Source organism: Jaculus jaculus, chromosome 4 (genome assembly GCF_020740685.1).
Source record: "Jaculus jaculus isolate mJacJac1 chromosome 4, mJacJac1.mat.Y.cur, whole genome shotgun sequence".
NCBI classification, from domain to species: Eukaryota; Metazoa; Chordata; class Mammalia; order Rodentia; family Dipodidae; genus Jaculus; species Jaculus jaculus.
In genome coordinates, this window is record NC_059105.1 from 123,738,854 (window position 1) to 123,765,788 (window position 26,935).

Below are 26,935 nucleotides of genomic sequence, written 5' to 3' on the forward strand. Positions count from 1 at the left end.
CATTGGCATGAACCCTTCTGGTAACTGTGACCTAAGAGTGTGCTGGTGGATTGATTGGTGTTTTAACACCATCCTTTTTTCATGAATCTTCATTTGAACTTTAAGACCTGTATGCTGATAGTGACCAGATACCTTTGACCTTTGATCATGAGTTTCCCAACTGGGTTCCAGGAAAACCTGTGTTAAGGACACATTTACTTGCAAACTTGAGAGCAGTTCATTAGGTGTTATCTTTTGTTGTTTTGATGATGTTTTGTATTGTATGGTGGTATTTCTACATATTTAGAAGCAAGACCCTTGATGTTCATAGTGTTGTTGATCATTGTCCCAGATTTCCAGAGAGATTCATTACAGGTCTCTAAACAATTGTATTACTTTGCTGGGGAGATGGTTCAGTAGTTAAAGGTATTTGATTGCAAAGCTTGCCAGCCTGGGTCTGATTCTCTAACATCTATTTAGGGCTTTATAGTCAGACACAAAAACTGACACAAGCATCTGACATTTGTTTACAGCAGCAAGAAACCCTGGTGTACCCATATACGCATACACACACATGTGCAAATAAACAAAATACTTTCAAAGAAAGAGTAATTGTAGCTGAGCATGGTGGTGTATCCCTTTGGTCCCAGCACTTGAGAGACTGAGGTAGGAGGATTGTCATGAGTTTGAAGCCAGCCTGAGGCTACTTAGTGAGTTCTAGGTTGGGCTGAGCTAGAGTGAGGCCCTGCCTAGAGAAAAATTAAAAAAGAGTAATTGCATGACAATAGTAATAGCAAGTGCTTATTATGGTGCTACTATGCTTCAGCATTATACTAAATGCAATCCATTTATTACCAGTTCATCAAAATCAGACAGGTAGCACATATCTACACTCCCAGAACTTGAGACTGTTGGATTTGGTATTTTAATTTTGAGTCCATCCTGGACATGGTAAGACTGTCTCAACAAGAAATTTTTTTAATTTTTTTTTTTTAATTTGTTTGAGAGCAACAGACAGAGAGAAAGAGGCAGAGAGAGAGGGGGAGAGAGAATTGGCACACCAGGGCTTCCAGCTACTGCAAACAAACTCCAGATGTGTGCGCCCCCTTGTGCATCTGGCTAATGTGGGTCATGGTGAATTGAGCCTTGAACCGGGGTCCTTAGGCTTCACAGGTAAGTGCTTAATGGCTAAGCTGTCTCTCCAGCCCAACAAGAGGTTTTTTTCATTTCTTGAAGTAGGTACTCACTTTAGCCCAGCCTGACCTAGAATTCACTATGTAGCCTCAGGTGGCTTTGAACTCACAGCAATCCTCCTAATACTGCCTATTGAGTGCTGGGATTAAAGTTGTGTACCACCATGCCTGGCTCAATATTTATTTTATTTTTAAAATACCACATTTTATTCAGATTTTACAGAGGAGTACAGAAAAGGGAACACTGGGAGATAAATACTGGGAGATAAAGTGGGGAGAAGAGAAGTGCACCACCTGGAGCCCAAAAGCCATGTGGGTCACGTGTAGCTCAGGAGTCCATGTGACCAGATAAGGGTCTGGGGGTAAAGCATGGGAAGAAAAGAGAAAAGAAAGTTCAAGGAGCTCCTGCCATGTGGGGAGCTGGAGAGGATAAAGAACCCATGTGGAGAGTAAGGGGTAGGGGACCTCCTGGCTGGGCCTGGGCTGCCAAACCCAGCCAATGGAGAAACTCACCCACAACTGGAAGTTCCCAAGCTATCAGAGTGCCAGAGAGCCTGACCTCCCCTTGCAAAGGTATTTTTATTTTTAACCTTAGGGTGATGAGGCTGTCTTTTGGCCCAGGTAGACCAGAGGGCCAGCTGGTTGGTTAGGGCTACGCGCTGTCTCAGGAAGAGATAGCTTTAGCATCAAGTTCCGGGGGCTGAATTTCACCAAATAAAATGTTTAAAATTCATAAAAGACCTCCCTCCTAGGAGGGGTTCTGACTGTGGAAAAACAGTTCTACGGAGCTAGGCAAAAGATAAGAAGCCAGAGCCAGGTGTGGCGGTGCACACCTTTAATCCCAGCACTCGGGAGGCAGAGGTAGGAGGATTACTGTGAGTTTGAGGCCACCCTGAGACTACAGAGTGAATTCCAGGTCAGCCTGGACTAGAGCGAGACCCTACCTTGAAAAATCTGTCCTGTGGCAGCATAAGCCATATCTAAGGCATAGAAAGTATATATGTCTTTAAATATCTAAGTTATAAATACAGGCAGAACCTGTTATCAGTCTTGAAAACATTACAAATCTAAACCAATTAATTTAATCTAGAAATTATTAGAAAAGGACAAGTAAGATAGTATGAAGTCTCAGCACTTGTGTTTGAAAATATCTTTAATTAGTTCAGATACCTGTGTAGGTACCCATTACCCAGGGGACATTGGAAACAGAACCACAGAGCTTGAAATTATCTCTCAGATGAGCACCATTGTTTGAGCATGAGACTGTACTCTAAAGTAGGGAATATGTCTTAGGGGTTAATTTTGTTGTAAGCACTGGACTTGAAATGCCAGAAATGAGACAGTTACTTTACATATAATAGAGAAGAGTCTGGTCTTTGTTAAGCCAAAACAGCTAAGCTCTAATACTACCCTTGACAAATCTGTTTTGAAAGAGAAAACACCATTTAGCAACCAATGTGTTTAGCTTAATCTTGATAGCAATTGATTTTAGGTACCATAGAAATTTTTATTTACATAAAACAATTTTATTTTTTACGCACGACTTAAAATTGAGAACGTTTAGGCAAGATATCCCAACATATTTTACCTAAATGGAAGATGAAAATTATCATTGCTGTAATTAAATCACTTAAACCTAAGTAATTAACCCTAGTGATGACTATTCAATAGAAATAGCATAATTAGCTGTGCATGATGGCGCTTGCCTTTAATCCCAGCACTCGGGAGGCAGAGGTAGGGGATGGCTGTGAGTTCGAGGCCATCCTGAGACTGCATAGTGAATTCCAGGTCAGCCTGAGCTACCTCGAAAACCAAATAAACAAACAAAAAAAAAAAGAGCATAAATAAAACAGCAGCTGTCTTTAAAGTCACAGTGTCTTTAGGTATGAGTACTTCATCTTTGGAAATTAAACACTCATATATAAGCACTTACATACCTTACATACATGAACCTCTATCTTAAGACTCAGTTTCTAATAGTTCGAACCTTGATAAACAGAGGAACCTAATTTACTTTACTGAGAGTCTCAAAGCCAGTTTTTTTTATAATCCTTAAACCACAACAAATTAGCATCAGTGAGCTGTTAATGAGTGAGGCCTTAACTATAAGATTAGTTTTTCTACTGATTGAAACCTTGGCACCAGGTAATCATATTTTAGATTTTACCCAATTAAATGCCCTTCTCTGAGCAACTTTCATTACCATCATGATGTCCTGGTGACATCTACCCCCTTTTTTTTTCCTCCCTCTTTAGTCCCTTTTTCCTTTTTTCTTGGCTTCCTCCTTATAATTAAAACAGAAGTTGCCACCTAGAGCAACTATTTTAAAGCTCTTGTCTGGTTTGGTTACCAATTTTTGTAATTTCTTACAAATATCAGATGTTGACTAAGAATTTATAAGAATTTCCTCCTCTATGGTACCTGTAGTTACATTAGTATATTTTCTGATTGTCTTTTTGAGTCTCTGGAGAGAAGTAATGGACAATTCCTGTTCTCCCCTGTGTTATCTAAATGAGTCCAGTTTTTCAGGGGACAGGCTAGTAGAGACTTGTAGGCTATCTTGGAAGCCATTTGTCCCATCTGAAACAAAGTGGAGGAAAGTGAAAAGAAGAGTCTAAAGCCAGGTTATTCCTAATCCTGGCATGCATATTCTCAAAGAAGGCTGGCATCCTTCCCACCAGATTTGGGAGAAGAAATTAGGGCTCTGTTGGAGTTGAGTCCTCACCCAAATTTCCTTGTTTCTCCCCAAACAAACGCAGACACATATGCCGCCTGTGTGCCTCTGAGAGCAAGAAAAGTGCAAGACAGTATTCCCGTGGCTATCCTCCTTGACCGCTCCCAAGCTTGAGTATCTCCAGCATTCCCCCAGCCCTGTATGCCTTACATCGCAGCATATAAGCAGTGCCATTGGCAAGATAGGCCCAAGTGTGAAGACTTCCACATTCACTCCCATCTTAACAGCCTATATGCCCTGCTGGGGGAAGGGGTTTCTTGGGACCGCTTTCCCTTCTCTGCTCTGTGGGAGCCTGGGATATGGGTCTCCCCACTTGCAAATGCTTCAGAATGGTCTTAGGGACTAAAGGGTATTATTTTAAAGGCAATATTTAGTTTTATTACCTTAAATATAGGAATCCTACCCTTTGTTGATATGAGAGAGACAGATGAGAGAGAGCATGCCAGGGTTTCTAGCCCTTGAAAACAAACTTAGGTCCTTAGGCTTCCCAGACAAGCACCTTAACTGCTAAGCTATCTTTTACTTTAAAGTCATATGGTTTAAAAATGTGGAGTCAGGCTATCATTGGTAATTTTCCTGCCTCAGCTTCCCAAGTAGCTAGGATAATAGGCCTAGCTCATTTTACTGTTCATAGTACCTGCATGAATACATGATGTACAGTTATATGAAGATATATTTGTCATACAGCAATTTGGCAGAAAAGTCACTGCAGGTAGTGAGCACTATTGGGCATGTCTTTCCCGTTGTGTCTCTGTATTTCCTGAGAGACATCTTGGTTACTTCCCACACCCAGTTGACATAGCCTCAGGCCTCAGCTCTACAGGAAGAAGGAGGCATGTGGTACAGTCACAGAGAAGCACTTAGACTTGGGGCTAAGCTGGAGCATTTTCAGTTTCCCCTTCATTTAGGTGGCTAGAGACCCTCAGACTCTGACTGGCGATGAGGTCTAGGCCTGTGCTGCAAGATGGGCAGAGCCCAGAGCAGGAGTTGAAGCTCTGTTTTGCCATCTCCTACAGGCACCATGTGTCTTTGTGGAACAGTGGCTTGTAATAGAAAAGGTAAAAAACCTAGAAGAGGGCTGGAGAGATGGCTTAGCGGTTAAGCGCTTGCCTGTGAAGCCTAAGGACCCCGGTTCGAGGCTCGGTTCCCCAGGACCCACCTTAGCCAGATGCACAAGGGGGCGCATGCGTCTGGAGTTCGTTTGCAGAGGCTGGAAGCCCTGGCGCGCCCATTCTCTCTCTCTCCCTCTATCTGTCTTTCTGTCTGTCACTCTCAAATAAATAAATAAATAAATATTTAAAAAAATAAAAACCTAGAAGACATTCAGGTTAGGGGTCTTTGGTTCCAGGCCACCATGTGGCCATGAGGCCCCTCCATCTCAGCTCAGCAGAACCAGTTCACAAACTATAGAGGAGTTTGGCCTTGGGATCTGTAAAGGTTGTCACCTTTACAAAAGACATACCAGTTTGGCTTCAAGTGATAATGAATTTCAATAGGGCTCCAATCCCAGCAGGGTGGAACAGGCCAGGCCAAGAAGCATGGTAGAGTTAGGAAGGGGGGAGGGGAGGGGAGAGGAGAGTAGAGGAGAGAAGAAAGGGGGAGAAGGAGGGAGAAAGGGAGGGAAGGGGAGGTAGCGCATGCAAGCAAAATGCAAACCATTCGGTTTCAGTCTTCCTCAGTGTGAGGCTATAAAAAATGAGTAAAATTTTGGGGAGAGTTTGTTTGTTCCCAGAAACTACTAAAGTATAAAGGATCCAGAGTACCTGTGCAGCCAATGGGAGCAGCTGCTAGAAAGTACCAGGGGCTCATAGAAGTGGGGAAACCAAATAAAAATGTGGCAGTTTATATAAAAATCATTCTCAAGATCTCTCAGTGGAACCTCCATTATGTAATGGGGAAATTGGGGTTATAGGGTGCTTTCTGGAAACCCAAGCCATGAGTTCATATCTGTAAACTAACTAAAGAATTGACAGTTCCAGATTCAGGAAAATGATTTTTTAAAAACCACATTTCATTTAACTTTTACAAGGGAATGTGGGGAAGGCTGGGAGGTAAGGAGAGATGAAGTTGGAAGAAGTACACCAAGTGGAGCCCAAATGCCCATGTGGGCCACATGTAGCTCAGAAGTCCATATGACCAGATAGGGATCTGGGGGAAAAAAGCATGGAGAGAAAAGAGAAAAGAAAGTTCAAGGAACTCATGCCATGTGGGGAGCTGGTGAGGATAAAGAACCTATATGGGGAGAGTAAGGGCTAGGGGCACCTCCTGGCTGGGCCTGGGCTAGGTCACAGGCCCAGCCAGCTGAGGGAAAAACTCACCCACAGCTGGAAGTTCCCAAATGATCAGAGAGGCAACAATAGTCTTTTAATCCCATAACAATTGTATGAGAGACATTGATCATTTATAAAGTGTAAAAGTAGAATCATTTGAAGGGTCAGAGGGATGAAATAGCTTACCCACAGCACACTGCTCTCATATCACTGTAATGCCCAAAATGCACAGAAGTGTCTTTTGCTGATGCCAGAATCTGCCTTGAGCACATGGCAGGACTGATAACAGAAAAGCTTCATGTGAAAGGTTCTTCATTATACAATTTTGACAAACAGAGAATCTCTAAATTCTTCAACACAGACTGTCCTCAAATTCTTGGTTATCTTGCCTCAGTCTCCTGAGTTCTGGGATTATAGCCATAAATCACCATACTTGGCAAAAACGTAGATATATTTTAAATAATGTTACTATTGCCATATACTCAGAAATTTTACAAATGTCCAACATTTTATTTCAGTAGGTTTTATTTGTCAGATTTTTACATTTTTATAGTAAGTCTTTGAGATACACATTTTTTAATGTATGAGAGACTAGTGATAATCATGCATGTGTATAAAAAAGTTGAATATAGAGTGAAAATGTGGGTGGGACTTCTTCCTTTCATAATTCTGCTGTTGAGTGTTCAGAAGGAAGACAAAAATTTTTTAGTCCAGTTGAATAGCATCCTGGGTCAGTCTAGTGAATTTTATGTCTTGTGTAAATTATGTTCCCTGAATCACATGGTGGCATGCCCACATTCCTGACCAGTTTGTGGAACATGTGGTTATTTAGAATAAGCTGAGCAGTTTGGAAATCAGCATTTTAATTGGAAATAAAAATAAAACATAAAACTTTAATCTTGGAAAAGTCAAAGGGGCTAATGATGTAAATAAGTGGTAGAGTGCTTGCCTAAAAACAGGGTGTTGGCTTCAATCCCCAGTACTGAAGAAAGAAAAATAGAAATATAGTAAACGTGTTATTTTTACAAATAGTTTTATGGTTGTGGCTTATATTTTATATAGTACACACAGATAAGGAATAAGAGGAAAAGCCTTCAAAGTAGGTAGCATTGGGGCTGGAGAGATGGCTTAGTGGTTAAGGCGCATATCTGTGAAGCCTAAGGACCCAGGTTCTATTCTCCAGGTCCCATGTAAGGCAGATGAACATGGTGGCACTTGTGTCTAGAGTTCATTTGCAGTGGCTAGAGCCCCTGGTGTGCCCATATTCTCATCCTTATCCCCCCCAGCCTCTTTCTCTCTCAAATAAAATAAAAATATTTTAAAATAAATAAAATTAACAAAGAGAAAGGCACATTATGTCAGTCCTATAGAATATGCCTCTATGTTAGTTTTTTTTTTCCCTAAGAAAATGAGCCAAAAGTTTTATTTGTTCATTTCTTGCATTTGACGTACTCTGATGACATCCTTTGCCAGATAGTCTGTGCCATATTCCTTAACAACTGTAACCAACAATTTGACAGTATTTCTCCTCTCAATCAGTTTTGTAGAGGGCCTACCCATTTCAATGTATGTATGTGTTGAAAAAAAATTCAAGCACTTCAGAAATAGACAGTGAATGTTTTTTTTTCTCAAACCCTCTCCTACTCTACTTCTTAAAGATAATTCTTTTCTTTTTAAAAAGATTTTATCTTTATTTATTAGAGACAGAGAGAGGGAGGGAGGGAGGGCGAGAGAAAGAGAGAGAAAATGGGCATGACAGGGCCTCTAGCTACTGCAAACAAACTCCATATGCATGTGCCACCATGTGTATCTGGCCTTATGTGGGACCTGGAGAATTGAACCTGGGTCCTTAGGCTTTGCAGGCATGTGCCTTAACCACTAAGCCATCTCTCCAGCCCAAGATAATTCCTTTAATAGTTTGAAACCAGCTAGCTATGGCAGTATCTGCCTGTAATCCCAGTGCTTGGGATTGCAGAGGCAGGAGGTTGTGGCAGGCCCAAAGCCAGTCTGATCTACATAGTGAGTTACAGGTCAGCTAGGGCTACATAGCAAGACCCTGTCTCAAAAGACAAAAAAAAAAAAAAAAAAAAAAAAAAAAAAAAGTCTTCGATGCATATCTTTGAGATATTTTCCATGCACATTACTGGAATGCTTGTATCCCATTTTATAATCTTAGGTTGAATCCCTAGCCCCCCAGTTGGAGGTGTTGTGTTTGGAAGGTGATTAAGTTGAGAGGTAGCAGAACTTAAGAGTGAGCCTCATATCCTGACATAAGAAATGGCTTTTAGCCAGGCACAGTGGCACATGCCTTTAATAACAGCACTTGGGAGGCAGAGGGGAGGATTGCCGTGAGTTTTAGGGCACCCTGACTACATAATAAATTCCAGGTCACCCTGGGCTAAAGCGAAATCCTACCTTGAAAAACCAAAAAGAGAGAGAGATGGTTTTTCACTCTGCTCTGTGAAAATCCACCAGCTGTCAATAACTCAGGAAGAGGGTCTTCACCAGAAACTTGGCTGTGCTATCACCCCCACTTCTATCTGTGTCTTATTTAAGTCACCCAGTCTCTGGTTTTCTGTTTTAGTCCCCTGAATTAAAATAAACCTTTTCTTAAAACACCCAAGCAAGGCCAGTTGATTCACAGAAAGTCAGAATACTGGAGTTCACCCTTTCTTTGATCAAGTTATTTGTTTTTAGATATTCATTCTTAAAAGCATATGATCTACCAACTATAAAGTCAGCTCAGTAGAGATACTCCTGGAAGTGTGGGGTATTCCAACCAACTCAAACCATTACATGGTGGATCAGGTGTCCTTCACACAATGCTGTTATACTGGTCTCTGCCTCTTTTTCTGCTGTAAGTGCCTGATGTAGACTCTTACCCTTTTTTGGGTCACAACTGCTATCTTTTGATTAAACACTCGTCCTTTAGGTTTACAGATTACTGAAGCTTTTCTATCTTTGCTTCTTTACCTTTTGTGTTTCTTAGAAAAGGGTGCTTTATGGAGGGCATATCTACAGAACCACTCACTCGTAGTACTTTGTACTTAGTATTCATCTGTCTTTTCTAAGTGTTATCATCAGCCTCCTGGATTTGAGCAATTAGCTTTTTAGGATTTATAATTGTTTCTTACAAATTCTAGCCAAAGTTTCTTCCTTGGAATACTTCATTGTGACAGGGACATTTCATATTTGGTAAGTATAGTTGTCAAGGATGACAAAGACCAGAATGTTACTGAATAAATACTACATTTTGCCACTGTACCCAAAAGCCAATTGCCTGTCCCTTAAACTAGACTACAAACTGAGCAGAGTGCTGCTGTCATTGTTTAAGTTGGTGTGTGATTTAAGCCTTTTTTATTAATGACTGACAAGAAAAACAACCCAATAACTTTCTAAACTCAAAATAACAACAGTATATCATTTACTCAGTTTGATTTTGTCAGTTTTTACATTTTTCTCTAGCCAGAAACATATGTATAAAAGTTCCATGGGTCTTGAAACTGTTTCATGTACTAATTTTGGGAAAATAAGGTTACTGACCAATTCAGCCCTTCATATGTCTTCTGTGACCACACAGGAGTTTATACCCAGAACTGGTTGTTCTGCTGGGGATTAGTGTGTGTTTAGAGGTTCTGCTAAGCCCCTAAACACTCCTTCCATAGGGTTGTACTCTGTCACCAAGCATCTGAAGGAAGGCCAGTGTTGGTGTGGATCCTTGTAAATAATGCAGAGGTATTCAAGACTGCCTACAGGATAGAGGGGAGGCAGGGCTGGAGAATGCACCTGATACTAATGTGAAACCCAAAACCCTAACACAGAATTAACAGGTGTGCAGCTTTCTTTGTGCATTTAATCATCTGTAATCTTCAGGGATTCCCATGTGTTTTTGTTAACTCCCTCTTATTTAGGGAGCTATCTTAATTGGCACACTCAATATAAGTATTGTCTTACTGAATTTTATGATGGAGGATGTTGTTTCTGTTTTGTAACTTAAATGAATGACAAAAGAATTGTGATGATTTAGTCAATAACTGATGATTTTTTTTAACAGTTTTTGTTTATTTAATTTATTTATTTGAGAGCAACAGAGAGAGAGAGAGAGAGAGAGAGCCCGCGAGAGAGACAGAGCGAGAGAGAGGAGAAAGAGAATGGATGCGCCAGGGCCTCTAGCCACTGCAAACGAACTCCAGATGTGTGCGTCCCCTTGTACCTCTAATGAGGTCCTGGTGAATTGAGCCTTGAACCGGGGTTCTTAGGCTTCACAGGCAAGCACTTAACCACTAAGCCATCTCTCCAGCCCTGATTTGTGATTTTTGAAAGGAACAATTGTTTACCATATTATCAGGAAATATATTTGATATTGGTAACCTTATTGATACATAAATGTATTTTCATACATAAATTTGTATGTGTATGTGCACACACTTAAATTTCACAAAGTATTCTTTATTTTTATTTTATGAAATGTTCTTATATTTTCTAGTCTACTTTTTAAAATGCTACTATGAGTGGCATTGGTGTATGCTGTCCTAACAAGATTTCAAAGTATACCTAAGGGGTCTCTTTTTTAAGCTTTGTGAATCAGAATGTTACTATTTTAGTAATTTATTAGTGAATGAATGATTATAATATTGACTGAGTGTCTGCTATGTACCAGGTACTATAATTAATATTAGAAATATAGCAGCAGGTCACTAAGGGCAAACAAGTCTGTGGGGTTAGCAGGTGGAAGGGAGTTCTAGGCTGAGTTAGTAAATGGGAGCCTCCTTTAAGAGTGGACAAGGAGGCTTAGAATACTATACTAAGGAGCTTAGTCCTTATCTTACAAAGGTCAGTTTGCAAAATTCATCTCAGAAGAATTTTTACTTTCAAATAGAGTCTGCCCTCCAGAGATCCTGAGTCCCCTAAATTAGTTAACCCGAGAAACTCTGATGTGTGTTCCAGGATATGGTGGGATCTGAAATTTCTCTCATATGTCATATAGAGGAGAGAGGCTACATGGAGGGGGAAGGCATTTTAGGAAAATGGTGTTCTTCAGGGTAGACAGGCCTTGAAACTGGGACTGTGACAAGGGCTTAAAAGAGCTAGAACAAGGACTTATGGTGTTAAGTTAGGATTCCCAGGAATTGCCTTGCCAACAGCTGTGGAGGAGATGGAAAAGGAAGAAGGACAAGGAGTATGATTTTGGTTATATGAGGTCTTGCAAGTCAGATGTTTGAGCAAATGAGAGTTGTGTTAGGTATTGAGCTAGTAAATCAGCAAAACTGGCTGTATTTGGAAGTGTGTCTCTGTGTGTGTGTGTGTGTGTGTGTGTGTGTGTGTGTGTGTGTCATATTTTCCTAGCCTCACATGTTTGTATTCTACCTATTTGTTTGGATGCACTTTGGGGGTCTTTTTAGGGCCAGAAGACCCAGATTGTGTGGGGTTTGGATTCAGACTGTCCATCTCAGGGCTGATGGTGAGGAAGAAGGAATGGTCTCAGAAATCCCTGCTGTGCCAGGTACTGGCTATGAGAGAGTAGGCAAGTTTTTCCTATAGGATGAGTATACTGTATTGTGAGATCATTGTGAGAATTTAAAATAATGTGGAAGGTGCCTAGCCCAGTGTCTGCACATAGACATCCATGTGAACTGTTAATTATACATTTTATTATGGAAATAAGTATTTAATTCAAAGTTACATGCTAAGTACAATTTATTTCATCTTTCATTGGAATACCAAAGGTAACTACTTTTTTCTTCCATGGGGAACTATCTTGATATCCATTAGAGAAGGGCTCAGAAAGTCCTCTTTCCATAACTTCTCCTATGTCATGTGAAAACAAATCTTTTGAAGGAAGCATATGTCATGTTGAAGATATTACTAAGGTGGGAAAGCAGGAACATTCAGAGGGCACATGTTCTGGTAGCCTAAAGACACTGGTAAGCTGTGGTTGTGTTTGCTGTGGTGTTCTAAGGGCATTTGTGCCTCTTAACCCTTATCTTAGAAAATGGGAAAAACACTGAAAAAAAAAGACTTTTTTTTTTGAGGTAGGGTCTTGCTCTAGCCCAGGCTGACCTGAAATTCACTCTATTCTCAGAGTGATCCTCCTACCTCAGGTTCCCGAGAGCTGGGATTAAAGGTGTGCACCACTATGCCCAGCTTGAAAAAACACTTTAAAATTTATTTTTTATATTTTAATTTTTATTTATTTTTGGGTTTTTCGAGGGAGGGTCTCTAGCCAAGGCTGACCTGGAATTCACTGTGGAATCTCAGGGTGGCCTTGAACTCACGGCAATCCTCCTACCTCTGCTTCCCGAGTGCTGGGTTTAAAGGCGTGCGCCACCACGCCTGGCTTAAAATTTCTATTTATTTATTTGATAGAGGGAAAGAGGCAAAGTGAGAGAGAGAGAGAATGAGAGTGGGCATGCCAGGGCTCTCAGCCACTGCAAACGAACTCCAGATGCATGTACCACCTTGTGCATCTGGCTTACGTGGGTACTAGGGAATCAAATTGAGGTCCTTTGGCTTTGCAGACAAGGGCCTTAACCGCTAAGCCATCTCACCAGCCTGAAAAAATACTTTTTTAATGTTGAAAATCATTGTGATCTTCTTGGTGTCTGCTGTTACTGAGCTTCCCTAGTTTAGGTTTGTACTCAGTGCACTTAAAATGACCCTGAATATTCCTAAATTTATTAAGACTGATTTAAGGGAAAGTATAGTAGAAATATTTTAAACTTCGTGAACTGATTTTTGTCAGCCCTCCTTCAACAATGACTAAGGTAAATGTAGAAAAGTCCTAGTAATAGGCTGGCTCTTGCCAGAAAGGGCTGTGGTCTGTGGGGGCAATTTAGCTTTAGTGCTCTGTTCCTTTGTGTTGAGACAGCTGGAGTTTGCTATCAGGAGATAATGAAGAAGGAATATGACTAAATTTCTGGGAGGATTATTTATAATACTTAAGTTTGTGGATTACTTTCATCTTGGAGAACATTGTAGAATATTACTGTAATGTTAGCAGTCTTTGGTCAGGGACATTGCTCTCTAATTCATAGATTCCAGTCTGAGAATTTCTGAACCAGGTTGTAATTTGCCCCATCCTGCATTAGTGGTCATATGAATCAGAGGCTTCTAGCCTCCTGGGTGCTAACTGAAAGCCTCTGATGCCTTTGACTTGCCCTTTGCAGTCCTCATGTAAATTGCCTTCCTTCACATTAGTATTTTGTAGATCTCCAAATACTCTTAATTCATGGGAAGTAAGGAGAAATCTTGTATTTCTCCCTATGATACATTTTAGAGAATGAGAGTAAGACTTAGAGATGGTTTAAGTATCTGTGTGTCACATCTGTGGTGGCTGAGCTTATTAAAACCTTTCCCAGGAGAGCCAAGCATTGCCTGTAGTCTATAGGAGGGTTAAAAGTTAGGAATTAGATGCTTTACAGGGTATTTTCCTTCTGTTTCTGCCTGTCAAACACAAGAGAAGCATGGCAAATTTTAAAGGGGAGCTGGTCCTAAATGAACTGACATTTTAAAAAAAATATCAGGCATTTATTTATACTGAATTTATATACTAAACAGATAGGGTAATGTGAATTTTAAGATATGGAGGGCTGACAGTATAGATCAGTGGTAAAGGGCTCACCTAACACATTCAGTCTTTAGTTGGTATTAAGCCCCAGTGCCCCCCACACACATCTGGTGATAAAAGATATATCTGAGGAGTTAGAAAGCTTATACTGTTTTGTTACCAAGGTGAGTTTTGGCATTTTCTCAGTGGTTTCTGTGTACACAGTGAGATGCAGAGTGTGTATTGATATAGGATGATAGCAACCTTTGTCTTTCAGGAGGAAAGAGAAAATAAATACTTTGATTTTCACTCAAGAGTTAGTTTCACATTAATTTTTTTGTTAATATTTTATGTTTGATGAGTCAGAAATGCAGGCTCTTATAGAGTGTTATTAGCACAAATTACTTTAACTCTGATTATAATCACTTTAGATTACAGGCCTCTTTCCTGTGTAATGATTTTTGCCAGTTGCCCTTCCTTAATCTTCTTCAATACGCCAACTATAAGCACAATTTTTTTGATCAATAAGAACCTTGGCCTATGTCTTTATGAGACTTTAATACCCTAAAATTATCCTGAATAGCCAACTATGTACAAGCCTATGTTGACAAGGTATCAGCATTCTTTATCTGAGTGGGCAAGTCTTATTACTTCAGAGCAGTTGATGACAGGGCTTCACAAAATCTTCAGAGTAAGGAAAACTGATCTAACATTTGCTCTGGCAGTCCTATACACATGGAAGCATCTTGTTTGTGCACACATCTCTAAATTGGGTAAATGTATATATGCTTGCTTCAATATATGTTGCTACTAGGTCTAGAATATCAGTTGGTTTCCTTTGTGTTTTGGATAAGCAGTCTTACAGGTATTGACATCAAAGGTTTTAAGCAGTTTTATGAATGTTGGCCTGGTAGCAGTCATAATGCCTGGCGCCAGCTGTGACTGATCAGTAGAGGTTACTCCCCAGCACTAAACACAAATGTGAAACTTACAGGCAATTTGAAGTCAATAACCAATTTATATGGCCCTTTGTTATCAAAATGAGTGCTGGCAGGATTCTCAGTAAAGTTCTTTTTTCTTATGGTTGGAACAGAGGGCTTGTGGGAGGGGGGATCAGTACATTGGTTGATAACCTTTGAGAACACCTCATTGGAACTCCCTTCATAAACAGGGAATATGTGATTCTAAGTCTGCTGTCTTCCCTGCCTAGCAGTGCACTTCTCCTCAGTCTTTATTGAACTTTTACTTAAAAAATAACATATTTTACCAGCTCAATTTTAGTATTTAGTATTTCATGTGTTTTAACTGTATGCACACTGTCGTACAACAGACATCTAATATCCAGCCGAGGGAAAAACTCACCCACATCTGGAAGTTCCCAGGTGACCAGAGAGAGCCTCTGCCCTCCCTTTGCAAAGGTATTTATAACCTTAGGGTGACGGGCTGTCTTTTGGCCCAGGTGAACCAGAGGGCCAGCTGGTTGGTTAGGGCTAGGGGCTGTCTCAGGAAGAGATTAGCTATGGCACCAAGTTCCAGGGACTGAACTTGACCAACCACAATGTTTAAATCCTATGAAAGACCTCCCTTCCAGGAGGGGTTTGATTGTGGAAAAAACTGGGTCTCTAGGAAATTAGGCAAAAGATGTCAGATGATCTTGAATTTCTAGCAAGTGCAGCCTTTCCTGCCCTTCAGGATCCAGTCACCCTAACTCTACCCCCACTCCCAGGCGGGTAGATGGCTCAGCAATGAAAAGCACTTGCTTATAAAGCCTGCTGTCCCAGTTCAATTCCCCAGTACCCATGTAAAGTTAGATGCACCAAATGGCACATGTGTCTGGAGTTGGTTTACAGTGGCAAGGACCTGGTGTGCACATTGTATCTCTTTCCCTCTCCTATCAAGTAAATAATTTTTTAACTCTTTGGTTTTTTTTTTTTTTTTTCCTTTTTTTCAAGGTAGGGTCTCACTCTGGTCCAAGCTAACCTGGAATTAACTATATAGTCTCAGGGTGTCCTTGAACTCTTGACAATCCTCCTATCTCTGCCTCCAAGTGCTGGGATTAAAGGTGTATGCCACCACTCCCGGCTTCAAGTAAATAATTAAAAAAAAAAAATTCTAGTTGTAATGAGTAAATCAAATTTGCCTTCTGATCTGCATCTGGTAATGCAGGTCTATAATTCTGTCCAGGAGGCTGGGAGAGGAGGATCACAAGTTTAAGGCCTGTCTGAGTTATAAAATAAATTCAAATTCAAGGCCAGCTTAGATAACTTAGTAAGGCATTGCCTTAAAAAATAAATAAATAAGAGCCGGGTATGGTGGCACACATCTTTAATCCCAGCACACGGGAGGCAGAGGTAGGAGGATTGCGGTGAGTTCAAGGCCACCCTGACACTCCATAGTGAGTCCCAGGTCAGCCTGGGCTAGAGTGAGACCCTACCTTGAAAAACAAACAAAAAAAAAAAAAAAAAGGAAAAAAGGAAAAACAGAGCTGAAGGTATTGCTTAGTGGTAGAACACTTGTTCAGCATGCATGAGGCCTTTGCTCCTAGAACTGCACAGGAAGTGGGAGGATGCCTTCTGAAGGGCTACTCCCAGCACAGGCTATAATAGTCATAAGAAACTACAGGGCCCATGTGCTCAGTTCTGGACTCAGTTAAAAAGGATGGAACAGAAGCTGCCAGTACCATAATTTGGGATCCCAGTCTCTGAGCTGGCTCAAGTCGATCAACAAAGAACACAGAAAGATTATTAGTCACTGAGATTATCTATTAGTATAAATTTTGGTTGGATCTGTGGGATTAGGATGAGCTTTCTGCAATTTCAAACTGTGGGCCCACTTCATTGATGGAAAAGCATAAAAAAATCCATGTCCCTTCCTTTATCTCTCCTCAGCTCTCTGTGTCTTTATGCTTACCCTAGAAATTAATGAGGCAGCAGGAATTCAGAAGGTAACCTTCAGTATGCCAGTAACTGATTTTGTATTTCTGAACACGCAGCTCCATTCCTTATTTTTCTTACCCATAAATGAGATGGTTGGCTTAGGTAAGTGAATTTTGAAAGGGAACTTCTGACACCTATCACAAGTTCTGCCTCTCATCTTCCAGTTGTAAAAGACAGGACTGAAGAGGTGGTTCAGTGGGTACAGTGCCTACTGCACAGGCATGAGTACCTGAATTCAGATCTTTGGTACACATGTAAAAGGCTGGGTGTGGTAGTGCATGCCTGTAATTCCAGCACTGGGGAGGTGGAGATAGTGATTTCCTAAGGCTTACTGGTTGCTAGATTAGTGGGATGGGTGCACTACAGATACAGTGAAAGATCCCTTCTCAAAAACATTAAGGTAGAGAACAGGCGCAGTAGCACACACCTTTAATCCCAGGACTCAGGAGGCAGAGGTAGGAGGATCACTGTAAGTTTGAGGCCACCCTGAGACTGCTATAAATTCTAGATCAGCCTGAGTTATCAAGACACTACCTTGAAAAAAAAAGGTAGCCATAGAAGGGCATCTGACATTAACTATGACCTCCATATGCATGCACACCTGCACACACATGTGCCCACAAACATGAGCATGCATACACATACACAAAATGTTAAGGATTAAAGTATGGACTGGAGTGTTACCTAAGGTGGAACAACACAGGAAGACTATCAGGCAAGCTAGAAGTCTAGCTGATGGTCACACAGCCAGTATCAAAAGCTGAGAATGGACTCCACATTTTGTTTTTCTTAAGTCTATAATTATTGGACTTCCATTATTGTAATTAAGTAGATAAGACTGGTGCACAAGAAGAGATAAGCAGTACTCTAAGACCATGTGTGATAGGTGCCAGACAGGGAGGCTGAGGGTATTGGTGTCTGGTTTCTGAGAAGGGGCCAACATCACAATTCCTGGAGAAGAGAAGGTTTTGAACAGGGCTTTTAAGATTGATGGACTGATGGATTTGTGAAGGGGAATGTGGGCAAGGGGAGGGAATTATCATGCTTTATTGTCTATAATTATGAAATTTGTCAGTAAAAATAATAAAAGATTGATGGAATGTAGACTCAGAGAAGAAGCAGCAGGAGCAGAGGCTTGGAAAGCCCCACATAGGCGGTGGGATGCTGAGTGATTTGGTTAGAGTAGAGGGGCAGGTAGAAGGGAAGGACTGGTATTTATTGAGCACATGTCTTAAACCTGGTGTCTCAGTGTCCTGAATATGAGGATTGACGTCCTGACCATATACTTATTTGAAGGCATCATTTTTCCCCCACGTATGTGCTTGAGGACATATCTTCCTTCAAGTAAAAGTCATTTTCATTGACGTTATCACAAGGAAATATACTGGCTTAAAATGGGGGGGGGGGAGAAGGAAAAAGAAGTGGGGAGGTTGTATATTTTTCAGGCAATCTCAGGAGTAGCTGATAGTATTTACTTCTTTACAGTAAACTTGGAGCCTGCCTCCCATTTAATAGGCAGCTGGCGAGCCTTCACTCTCCTGTGTGACAGGGCCATCCATGAATTATTTAGGGCCTGTGTTGCCTAGCAAAGTCCTATGGGAAGGAAGTTGTACTATCTCAGTGAGGGATTCTCAGAAATTCAGGTGCTGAAGAGGAAGAAATAAATGCACTCTGAAAATATTTCACATCCTAACACACCAGGGCTGCCCAAGTTCTTCCCTGTCCTTGCAACTGAGTCTGTTTTTCAAAGTCTAACACATAACAACCCCTCATCCCCACTTAGTAAATACAGTAACTCATACTTGAGGATTTGGGTAGAAGCAGCATTAAAATCACACAGGTACAGTGATATAGGCATGGATAGTATCCTGTGAAAAAAGCTTTTCTCTGCTCTGTTATTTCCCAGCCAAGTAGAGAAATACAGGTGTACATTTATTTGAACTGATTTTTATTAGAACTGTCACTCATCTGTCATTTGGATGGCTAACATCTTTTTTTAAAGATTGTTTTTTAAACTGTTTATTGACAGCCTTCATACATATACACAGTATATCATGATCATACATAATCCCCTCCCATCACCCTCCTTTGTCTTCCCTCCCTATCACCTAACTAACCCATTCTTCTTTCAGCTAGTCCCTGTTCTATTTTTTTTTTTAATATTCATTTGAGAATGGGTGTGCCAAGGCCTCTAGCTACTGCAAGTGAACTCCAGACACATGTGCCACCTTGTGCATCTGGCTTCTGTGGGTTCTGAGGAGTTGAACCTGGATCCTCAGGTTTCATTTTCTGTTTGTTCGTTTGTTTGTTTTTCTAGGTAGGATCTCATTCTAGCTCAGGCTGACCTGGAATTCACTGTGTAGTCTCAGGGTAGTCTATTTTTATGTCATTATTTTCCCCCTCCTATTATGCAGGTCTTGTGTAGATAGTGTCAGCCACTGGGAGGTCATAAATGGCATGGCCATTTTGTCTCGAAGACAGTATTGGGAAGTACTCCTCTTTCCCTGGTTCTTACATTCTTTCTCCCACCTCTTCTGAAATGGTCCCTTAGTCTTGGAGGATTTGCTAGAGATGTCTCATTTAATGTTGGCCACTCACTGTCTCTTCCTCTCAGCACTTTGATGAGTTTTTAATGTCCACAATGGTCACTGCTTCTCTAACCAAAAATGAGAGTAGAATTAATATACGGGCATAAACCTAAGTACTTAGAGGAGATTTTGGTGGTCATACTATATCTTTTTAGCCAAATGCAGTTTTCCCACTAGGGCTTATGATCTCTCCAGCCATAGGTTTTTGATTAGGTTTTCAGAACCAAACATGAATTCTCTCCCATGGACTGGATTTCAAATCCAATCAGGGAGCAATTACTTTCCACCATAAAAGACATGCCACCATAACACCTGTTGGCACATTGGTCTGGCTGGTCATTTGTGAATAACACCTTTGTATGTGTGTCCACCAGTCTTATTGTCCCCAGGCTGAAAGTGCCTGCAGAAAAGAAAGCTCTGGTATGGATGGGCTATGCTCAAGAAATGGCGGGGAGGGGGGAACAGCTGAGAAAATAGACGGGATGGGTTGGTTTACTTGAGCTATCTATAGACCAAGAAATATAGGTCTGTCTTGATGATAAGGTTTGTCTCCCCCATCATCCTTCTTCCCTCTTTTTCCATTTGCTTAAACAACTTGGTTTCCTTACCTTTCTCTGTACAGAGTTCCAAGGAAAGATAACATGAGTGTGAATGCCCAAGGGCAGGTTCTAAAAGCTTACTTCTATAACAGATTTGATTTCCTTCCTTCCCATTAGTTTCCCTCAAGTTATGGTACCCAGAGAACATTGTCTTCTGCCCAGTCCAACTCCTCCTAAAGCTCTGGCTTCACATCTCTGAACTCCAGTGTGTATCAGTCTTTTCTCCCTGCGTTGGAGGTAGAAAACAACTAAAAATCCTGGGCAAGAGCAGGCCTGGCCCCACTTGCATTCCTCAGATGCTCTTTTCCTTTAAACTACTACCTGTAGGGGAGAGGCCCAGTCCTAGCTTCAGCTGGTAATACATTCACTAGCATAGCAATACCTGTTTGCCAAAGGTGGTGTCTCTGAACTGGGGTGTTCTTTTGCCCAAATAAGGAAGCTTTGCACAGAAAACATGGCACATAAATGCTAGAATAAGTTTGGCTGGGTTAGAAGGTTCAGTAAACTGCATTCCTTCCCCAGAACCTTGAGTGCTTGTTACTGGAGACACTTACTGTTTTGCTCTGCAGAAGTGTCAGGTGCTATGTATTCAGTTCTGATGTGACTATTTAGATAAAACACACACACAACACAAAGAGGATTTGGAGGGAGGACAGGAGGAGGAGAGGGAGGGAGAGTGTGTATGCACACATATGTGAGAGACTGAGACCATATTCTCCAAGGAACAACTAGTCATTGCTATAGATATAGTAAAAATACTCTTCATTTTTCCTTCAATTTTTCTTATACTTATCTTAAGTCCTAATATTCTAAATCTGATAGCACCAGCCCAAATAAACTCTGGCCTTTCTCAAAATATAGGCCTTTTGTAATTAACAATAGTGCATAATGTGTTCATGCTTTCTTCGCTGTTACTGCTTTCTAGCTATAAAATGTGACTTTCCCAAGTGTATGATATATGATGGGGAGTTAAAGAGAAGAGGATGAGATATGAGTACTTGTCCACTGAGGGCTGGTCTTGCCATTTAGAAATATCCTTATCCTGGACTGGGAATATAGCTTAGCTAGCAGAGTGCTTATTTAGCATGTATAAAGTTATTTTAATATAAAACTAGGCATGCCTGTAATACCAGCATTCCAGAGATAGAGGCAGGAGGAATAGCAGTTGAAGGTCATTCTCAGCTGCATATCAAATTTGAGACCAGCTTGTGTGGAAAAAAAGAAATATAGAAATGTCCTTGTCCAAATCCCCATCTAGTTAGTACTATGAGCCAGAGCTGAGTTGCTAGCTTGGAGGATTCACCCAAAGACCACTAGGGCCAGGAAGGGCCTTAGAATTCATATCTATAAAATATATTTCCACAATACTTCACATCAAAATGAGGAAGAGATCCAGGTGTAGTATTGTAGACTTTATAATGTCAACTAGTTGGAAGGAAGGCGGATCACAAATCAGCACCTGTCTGGAATAGAGTGAGCTCAAGGCCAGCTTGTCTCAAAATAATAAGTAAAAAGAGGGATGGGAGTATACTTCAGTGGTAGAGTGATTACCTAGCTTGAGTTAGGTACTAGGCTGAAATACCAGTAGCTTTCATGGTGAAGTAAGAGGTGGCCAAAAGTAGAATAAAATGAAGTTTTGATATTTCTCTGATTAGGAGTTAAGTCTACAGATATGGTAATCATGGCTCCTAGGATCTTTAAGTACAGTTATCTCAATTTATAGATCAACCCTCATCCCATTATTTTGCCATTTTTAAAGGAACAGAGAACCACAAGGTTGGAAAGTGGCTAAGGCTGCTTCCTATATTTCAACACTACTTTGACTCACCTTTCTTCCTCTAGCTGTTTATGCCCAAACCCTGACTATAAGGCTCATGTGGTCACTACTCTGTGGGCAAGTAGAGTGAGGTCTTACCTCTGATCTTCCAGGAGTAGTGTGGATGATGAGGGGAAGGGCTGCTAGGATGTCAGTCTGTGGTCTTTGAGTGCAAAGTGCCATTGGGGAGTATAGAAACCTAGAGCATTGCAGGCAGGTACAGTGCCAGAGAGATGTGTGTGTCAAATACGTTATGCTGGTAAGAGTAAAAGTTTGAAAATTGTTCTTTTGAAGAAGAAAGGAGGCTCCATATCATTTCCCCCTCCGGGTCTCATGGTCGTATGCTTAGTTGTTTGACTTTTCTCCTACGTAGGGAAACTTCCATTGAAGCAGGTATAGATACTTATAGAAGATGTATGTTGAGGCAGACTTTGGGGGAGAAAAGATGGTGGCAACAAGGTGGTTGGGGGCAGAAGGCTATTTATAGACATTAGGGTAGAAAGAAGAATGACCACAGTTACAAATCAGAATAAAAGAGGTAGTCAGTCAGGTTGCTCCTAGATGGGTCAGAGAGGTAAAGTAATGCCTTGTGGAGGGTACATGGGTGGTGTCCTCTATCCCACATGCTAGTGGAAAGTTATTTTAGTAGAAGTATTTTGGTTTCCTAAAAGGAGATGCTCTGGAGAAGTTATCTGGATTGGACAGTGATGAATAGTGAAAAGCAGTGGGAGCAGTATAATCTCAGCATTTAGGAGACAGAGGCATGAGGATCACCTTAAGCTGTAGGCTAGCCTGGGCTATAGAGTACAACCTTGTCTCAAAAAAAAAAATCTGGAAATAAACCAGGGAAAGTGTCAGGGAATTTGGGAAGCAGTTTACATCTGAAACCTTGTTGTTTTCTTATTCCCACCACTTCTTTCCCAGCTCCAGAGATGGTGTTTTCAGGTATTGAGAATGAATGTGTCGAAGTCCCATCACATTTTAGCATGTTGGTCATTCTCTCCCAGACATTTCAGTTGTGTTATTGTTTGGATGTTTAGGAAATAAACCTCCAAAGTTTACCCTTTCCGCTTAATGCAGGAAAACATTTGTCTTCCCTTCCCTAAGACTATGTAAAAAGGCTCTTAGAACAAACAGGCTTAATCTCACTCTTTCACCCTCTCATGCTAAATCTTACAGAATCATAGTATACAGATCTATCAGTATAAGAGGGCAAAATCTAAAATTAAACAAAGTCCATTCACAATCACAGAGCCCTTAGAGCACGTTTTTGTGTGAAATAGCCTAATTCTGACCTAAATTAAATGTTGTAGAGGCTTGTTGTGAAGGTGTACTTGGGTTTTAGGGTTACATTGGTACTACTTAACCAGCTTTTTAGCTTTTCAGAAATTTTTAGAAATCTTTACTTGGAACTTAATAAACTAGCTTTAAGCCCAGAAACAGAGAACACTGGAGTTGGTGATCTTGGCGTAGACCTGTTGCCTCTGCTACTCGCCAGCCAGGAAGCCTGGGCAAGCAAAGCACAAGGAGACAATACCTACTTCAGTTAGTCATTTAATAAAACGTATGTCAAAGTTACAAAGTATGATGATGATTATGATGACCAATTTATGTGGAGACTGATGATAACTGGAAGCACAGGGACCAAGGTCACAAATATACATTAGGATCTGTAGGAATTTTTAGGGTTAATTTATGGCCAAGAATTATAAGGTCCTGGGAAGTTTAGAATCACATGTTCAAAGTTTATGAAGCTTCTTGGTGGCACTCAGAAGTCAGGGTGAGCCCAAGTAGAAGATGCCCATCCATCATCCCCTGGTGCTTCTAATTTTTTCTGTCCACAGATCACCAGAGGTGCCTGGTTATACCTTTATTTTACATTGTGCCAGATATGTGGGGGCTTCATTTGCCATATATGTATGTTTGTGTATGTGTGTGTGTGTGTGTGTGTGTGTGTGTGTGTGTGTGGATACAAACACACATAAATGTTTATTTGACAGAAAGAGAGAAAATGGGTGTGCCAGGGCCTCCAGCCACTGCAAAAAACTCCAGGCATGTGCACCCTCTTTTGCATCTGGGTAACGTGGGTCCTGGGAATAGAACCTGGGTCCTTTGGCTTTGCAGGCAAATGTCTTAACCGCTAAGCCATCTCTCCAGCTCCAATTTGCCTTGTTTTTGAAGCTACTTGCCAGTCTATCATCTATACTTTGGAATCTGGGGATAGCTCAAAGGCAGGTCAACCATTTATTAGTTGGCCCCCTGATCTGGATGAAGGATAGTAGTTTTTAGATTAGGGAAAAAAAAATCGAGGAGGTAAGCCAAAATTGCAAGGTCTGTTACTATAGAATCTGGTTAACTAAGCTTTCTGAAAACCATCTTCTTTTTTAGTGCTCATTTCACATGCCAGTGTTTCTGCATATGCAGTGTCTTTGGGATTCTTTTTCCAAGATCACTGTAAATAGAACCCTAGATAGGACCCTTGGTCGTTTGCTCTACTTTTCTCTTTAGGATGTCTTTATCCTTCTCCTGCCCAAAAATAATGCTATTGGCTCCACCTGTACCTTGGAGCTGTTCTCTTACTGGCATTTTCTACTTACGCCAATTTAGGCTAGCTGAACCCTTTGCCCTGCCCAAATCCCTTCCTGTGGTTCTATACCCTCTATCTAATTGTCTTCACCACCTCTTCTTTTTCCTTATTCTCTAATTCTGGTAATCTTTTTTATTTTATTTTATTGCTATTATTATTATTATTATTATTTTGGTTTTTTGAAGTAGGGTCTCACTCTGGTCCAGGCTGACCTGGAATTAACTCTGTAGTCTCAGGGTGGCCTTGAACTCACGATGATTCTCCTACCTCTGCCTCCCCAGTGCTGGGAGAGTGCTGGGATTAAAGGCGTGCGCCACCACGCCCGGCTTTATTGCTATTATTAACACATTGACCCAATTCCCACCCCCTTCACCTTCTCTCTGACTTCCAAGTTTCTTTGCAGCATGTGATGCTATCTACCTTCCCTCTTGAGTGTCTCTCTTCTATTGAATTTTCATTCCACAACTCCCTTGGGGTGTTTGTGTTAATTTTTGTTTTTATTTTTAAATTTTTGCTGTGTTGGAGATGGATTTGAGGGCTTAGCACATGCTAAAAGAATGCTGTGTCCCTGAGCTATCACTCCAGTCCTCCACTGGTTCTTCTTTTCTATTTGTTCCCAAATTCAGATCTTTCAGGGCTCTGCTTAGCATTTTGCCTTATTTCTCTCTTCTTAGATTGAACTCCAGTACTCTTATCTGCCCCTTCTGTGCCCTGGACTGTATGTTCAGCTTTGACCTCTAGTTCCCCACTCCTGAAAGCTCTGGACATGTCACCTGGTGGTGTTGCAGGTGACTCAGAGTCATTCTGTCTAGAAGGAAATGTTCATTCCTTCTTTATACCCCCAGCTACCTCTTAATGCTCAGTCTTTCCGGATCCTGTCCTTTGAACATGTATATTTGGTTACCAGAGTCCTATAAATTAAATCAGTCCATTTCTTCATTCCTGTTGGCACACCTTAATTGGTTCCTTGACCAGGACAATGGCAGTAACCACACAATTGATGTCACTGCCCTCAGTGTTTCTTATCAACTAGATTAATCAAGGCTAGAGCCCAGTCCTGACAGACCATATCTTCCCCTGGTTCCAAAGTCTTCAACAGTTGCTAGCCCATGCTTAGTTCTAACCTGCTTTTCATGGCTTCCTACCCAGATTGATAGTACCTCCTTGCTTCAGCTATCTAGCTGCATTGCAACACTGGTTAGTCTGATCATCTGTCAACTGAGTGAGGAAGATTCTCCTTCTCTAGCTTATTGACAGTCTAACTGTATTTCAGGGCCAGGTCAAAATGCCATTGTCTCCTGGAATGTTTCCCACTAGCCTTCCTTGGCAGATGTTTCCTGAACGCTTCTTGTATTCTTTTGGTATTTAACTGTTTCTGTGTACTTTGTCCCATACCTTTTGGTAGCACCTCTCCCAGTCATCTTTGAATCCTCTACAACATTCCATAGTGTGCCTTGCATATGCTGAATAGTGTAAAGGCAACTGGGTTGACAATTAAAAAAAAAAAGTCTAATGGTCTTCTTTTACCTTCTCCTACTGCTGAGTTAGCTATGGTCAGGTGAGCTTTCAGAGTTCTGTCAATCCATTATTCTCGACCCCATCATACCTAATGGATGTCCGTTTCTCACCTCCTATTCCTTTGGGGTTACTAAGCCCTTCCTCAGTCTCAAAACTTGCCTTTCTAATAAATTTGGTTGTGTTCACATTGCCTAGTTTGTTCTTCGGGTGTCAGTTCTTTAGGATTGATTCTGACTACATTAGTCTCTACCTCTACCATCACACTGTAATAACCTGGCTAATTAGAAAACCTCTGTACTTTACCAGAAGGAGCTGCAAGGAGAACTGAGTGGTGACTCACAGGTTAAAGATGTTATAAATTGGCAGATTAGTTTGTAGTCTCATTTTCTGTGCCATATCTGGACACTTAGAGACTGACTTATTGTTTCATAAGTATATTTAATAATGAAGCAGTTATTTTTTTCTAACTCAGGTCTAGTGAGTGCTTCTTCCTTCTAAGATCCATGTCTTGCTACCTTCTCAACTTCTGGTTAGCATTGTGAATTGACAGAGGTAGGAGGGCTTTAGAATATGCTGCACATCTTGGATAAAAATGTTTTTGGGGCTGGAGAGATGGCTTAGCGGTGAAGGTGCTTGCCTGGAAAACCTAAGGACTTTGTACCACGTAAAGCCAGATGCACATGGTGGAACATTCATCTGGAGTTCTTTCTTTCATTGGCTAGAGGCCCTGACGCATCTCTCTCTCTCTCTCAAATAAAAACACAGTTCTGTGGTTGGAAGGAGTGAGGATTGATTATTCAGATCTGAGCATTTTTCGGGCTTTAAGTATAGCCCTGGGCAAGATGCAGCCCTTTGAATTAAGGTGCCCTGAGGACTAACATGAACCCGGGCCTGGGTACACCTCTTTAGTGTAGACTGGGATCCGCTGGCCTGTAACTTACTGTGTAGACCAGACTGGGTTAACCTGCTGGATTACAGACATTTTGGTCACGTTATTTTCTAAATACAAGGTTTTTTAATAGATTTGGGTGAGAAGAAGCCACCAGAGTTTTAAAATTGAGAACTAGGGCTGGAGAGATGGCTTAGCGGTTAAGCGCTTGCCTGTGACGCCTAAGGACCCCGGTTCGAGGCTCGGTTCCCCAGGTCCCACGTTAGCCAGATGCACAAGG

At 41.2% G+C, this 26,935-nt stretch overlaps 1 protein-coding gene across 2 annotated transcripts in view; it reads left to right on the forward strand.

Moving 5' to 3' along the window:
• Positions 1-26,935, forward strand: part of Sptbn1 (spectrin beta, non-erythrocytic 1) — a 239,020-nt gene that overhangs the window by 75,001 nt on the left and 137,084 nt on the right. The window lies entirely within an intron of this gene.